The sequence below is a fragment of the Nannospalax galili genome, unplaced genomic scaffold (genome assembly GCF_000622305.1).
Source record: "Nannospalax galili isolate Female #2095 unplaced genomic scaffold, S.galili_v1.0 scaffold384, whole genome shotgun sequence".
In the NCBI taxonomy this organism is placed as follows: Eukaryota; Metazoa; Chordata; class Mammalia; order Rodentia; family Spalacidae; genus Nannospalax; species Nannospalax galili.
In genome coordinates this window covers 174,341-178,989 of record NW_008352648.1, presented here as the reverse complement: position 1 = coordinate 178,989, position 4,649 = coordinate 174,341, and positions in this window count along the sequence as shown.

Sequence of the window (4,649 nt, the reverse complement as noted above, 5' to 3'; positions counted from 1 at the left end):
TCACAAAAAAAAGAAAAAAAAGAAAGAAAGAAAGAAAGAAAGAAAGAAAGAAAGAAAGAAAGAAAGAAAGAAAGAAAGAAAGAAAGAAACAGATGTGCCTATATGTTAGCAATCAGCTCTCTCCATCCCACAGTGCCTTCCAGGGATCAAGCTCAGATCATCAGACTTTGTGGAACATGTGCTTTTACTCACTGAGCCATCTTGCCATCCCCTTTTAATCTTATTTCAAACAACCGAGGGATTCATTTTTTAGATTAATTTATCCCTTGTAATAATAGTATGAATTTGATCACTTAGAAATAAAATATTAAGCATGTAAGCAGTTAAACCACAGGGGGAAAAATCCACTTAGTTTTAGATCTCTATTTTTATGTTCACAGCAGTATTTTTATATTGACTTCAACAATTTAAAAAACATCACAATTTTTAAATAGCTGGGGTGGAGTGAGTTCTCTGAACAGCCAAAATAGAGAGTTATAAAGTTCAGGTTTTCACAAGTGGAGACTTTTGTACCCATAGCATTTTGTTTGCCCAGTTCTCTTTTTGGTTAGTAAATACTTTAGACATCATAGTAAACATGAGGGAAAAAAAAAAACAGAAAAATTAGAACTAGAAAAAAAATTATCCTTAAGATTTACCACCCAAAGACTCCCAGACTGTTAACATTTTTATCTATTTCTTCTTTATTCTTATATATCTATGAATGTTCCAAATGTCTTCTATTGTTACTATTACCTATTTGTTTCACAGTCAGACACTATTTACATTATGTTTTTCTTCTTTATTGTTGTAAAATAAGCAGTTCCTTTATTTAATTTATTATTTTTATTTTATGTGTTTGAGTGTATTGTCTGCATGTATGTGAGCTGTGTCATACAATGCCGTGGAGGTCAGAAGAGGGCTTCAGGTTCCCCAGGAACTGGAGTTAAGGGTGGTTCATCTCCACCATGTGGGTGCTGGGAATCAAACTGGGTCCTCTGCAAGAGAGTCAGTGCTCTTAACCGCTGAGTCATCTCTTCAGCCCCGAGTCCCTTTATTTTTAAAAATAAAGTTCGGCCAAATGGCAACAAACATTGGTATTCCCAGCACTCTGGAGGCTGAGGCAGTAGGATTCCCATGAGTTTGAGGCCAGCCCGTGCTACATAGTGACTACCAGGCTAGCCAGAGCTACAAAGTGAAACTCTGTCTCAAAACATAAAAACAAAGTAAATCATTCTTCATAATCATTTCTAATGGCTAACAAATAAACTATCATATACTTTCATTATTCTCTTAACTAGTTCCCTATTATGAGAAACAGAAATTTTCCAATTTCTGTGCCTTTCCTTTCCAGGTGGCACTGGTATAAATTGTTACGTGCCAAGAGAGTCTGGTTGTCACAGTACAAACATCTTAGAATAATTAATCTTCTACAAAACTAAAAGAGGAAATACATTCTAAAATAAACTCAACCCAGACTTCCAAAGATAATTAGAACTAGGCTTGGTAGCACTGCTCAGGAGATTAAAACAAATGATCATAAATTTAAGGTCAGCCTTGCCTAGGCAACTTAGTGAGACCCTGCCCCAAATTAAAAAAAAATAATAAAAACCTAAAACAAAAACCAAAACAAAGCAAGGTGGGAGATTTAGCTCATTGGTAAAATACATACCTAGGTTCAACTTTCAGAAAACCAGAAAAAGTAAGCAAGAAGAGAGGGAAAGGAGGGAAACCAGCAGTAAATGTATACAATTTTTAAATATAAAACAAAGTATTTTTAAAATATTTTATTTATTATTTTTATTTTATGTGTATGAATGCATTGCCTGCATGTATATAACCATACTCATGTTATACACGGAGGTCAGAAGAGGGTGTCGGATCCCCTGGAACTGGAGTTATGAACAGTTGTTAGCTGCCATGTGGAATCGAACCTGGTTCCTCTGCAAGAGCAGCCAGTGCTCTTAACCACTGAGTCATCTCTCCAGCTCCGGAACAAAGTATTTTTTAACTAAATTAAATATGATTGAAGAAAAAATGATTTTTATTGATATATTTGTAAATTTTAGACGCAGTTTGCACTGATAGAGCTGTTGTATGGTTTGAATGTAAAATGTTCCCCCATAGGTTCATGAGTTTGAACACTTGCTCTCCAGATGGTGGTACTGTTTTGAGGGCTTGTGGAAACTTTGGGTCATAGGGGCTCTTAATCTGAATTGTCTGAAACTTAACTTGATGAGATCTAGAATTCCTCAGAGATAAGCCTCTGGGCATGCTGTGAGGAATTATCTTGATTAGGTTGATTGAGGTGGGAAGACGTGTATATTACCAGTGGTACCAGTCCCTGCGCAGGGATCCTGGACTGTTGTAATTGTTAAAGGCTATAGCGACTTTTGAAATTGGATTATATTTTTCATTATGAGATGATCATGAGATTTTGGGACAAAAGCAGAAAGTTATCATTTAAAGTGATGTGTTTGTGTGTCAAGTTGGTGGTTACAATTGTCAGTTTGATGCTATCTGGAATCACCTGGGAGATGGGTCTTTCATGATTATGTTAACTGAGGAGGGAAGACTTGCTCACTACAGGCCCACTATGGGTGGTACCATTCCCTGGGATTGGATCTTAGACTATATAAAAAGAAGAAAGTGAACTGAGCACAAGCATTCATCGGTCTCTGCTTCTAGACTATGTATGCAATGTGACCAACAGCTTCAAACTCCTGCTGCTGTGACTTCTCCATCATGATGGACTGTCACCTTGAACTGTGGTCCCAAATAAACCCTTTCTCCCATAAGTTGTTTTGCCAGGGTATTTTACAACAGCAACAGGAAAAGTAGCTAAGATTGGGGCCTACTTAGCAGAAGTAAGACACTAGAGGTGAGCTTTGATAGTTATTCTCACCTTCAGTTCTAGTCTCTCTGTTTTTTAATCTACCAAGATGTGAGGAGCTGCCACTGTATATTCCTACTACCATGAACTCCACTATGCCTTCGCCACCAGAATAGACTAAGATTTAGCCAAAATCAATCTTCCCAAAATTGGGACCACAGCACAGTAGCAGAATCAACAGAACCCCACTTCAACAAGGTAGAAGGTAAGAAATGACTCCCCAAAGTTGTCCTCTTGACCACCACACACATGCTGCAGCAGCACACATGTCCACATGTATCACACATGTGTATACACACACATAAAATAAATAAGTAGTTCAAAGTTACATTATTCCATAGCTACTTATGTACAAATACCATTAAATTTTTAGTCTTTTATGAAATCTTTTGTGCTAGGTAAATGGACAAGATACCACATTAAATATTCATGTGCATACACACAGATGCACACACATCATATACTAGCATTTTGCATGTGAAGATGAGGAGGAAGACTACATGAGACAGAGGTTACATGAAAATAATGTTTAGGGGTTATAAATGTACCTCAGTGGTAGAGTACCTCCTTAAAATGTGCAAAGCCTTGGGTTCAGTTCTTACCACCAAATAATAAGATTTAGGAGGAGTGGAGCAGTGGCAGGTAGCACCGGTGGTTGCTTTGGCAGTGGTTGCTTCACACTGCTCAGCAGATATTTCATTCATAGTAGTAAAACTGCTGTACGAATGAATGGAAATGGGCCCAGTTGTAAAACAGTATTTCTCAAGTTACCTTTCAACCAATGGTTTATAACATTATTACAAATCAGAGTCTACAAGGGGTGTCTTGAACTTTGATAAAGGAGATGCCCTCACTTGACATATTCCATTTATTCATTTATTTTGCATATATTTATGCCTTTTTTATTTTAAAAGATTTAATAAAACCATTGTTCTAGATAGCTTTTTATTGCTGGGTGTGCTGGATAGCTTTAGTGTCAACTTGACACACCTGGGTTGAGGGAGCCTCAATCGGGGAATTGCCTCTATTGGACTGGCCTGTGGCCATGTCTGAGGGGCATCTTCTTGATGAGTGATGTGGGAGGGCCCAGCCCACTGTGGGTGGTGCCACCCCTGGGCAGGTGGGCCTGTGTTGCATAAGAAAGCAGGCTGAGCAGGAGCCAAGGGAGCAAGCCTGTAAGCAGCATTCCTCCATGGCCTGTGCTCCAGCTCCTGCCTCCAGATTCCTGCCCTGAGTTCCTACCTTGGGCTCCCTGATGAACTGCGTGAGACCTGGGAGATGTAAGACAAATAAACCCTTTCCTCCCCAAGTTGGTACTGGTCAGAGTGTTTTGTCACAGCAATGAAGAAACAAACTAAGACACTGGGACAACACTGTCACCAAAACCAACTTGGGGAGGAAAGGGTTTATTTGGCTTACATATCTCAGCCCTTTATTGAGGGAAGCCAGGATATGAGCTCAAGCAGGAACCTGGAGGCAGGAACTGAAGCATAGATGTGCTCAGCCTGCTTTTATACAACCTAGGACCACCTGCCCAGAGGTGGCACTGCCCACAATGGGCTGGACACTCCCACATCAATCAGTAATTAAGAAAATGCCTCACAGATACTGCCACAGGCTAATCTGATGGAGGAAATGCCTAAGTTGAGTCTTCCCTGATGTGTCATGTTGATGATTGAAGTCATTCAACACAACCATAGAAATAAAATAACCTCAGGGACTTCAAAACACATAAATTGTATACAAAATTTTTGAGAGGCAGTGTAATACCTACATA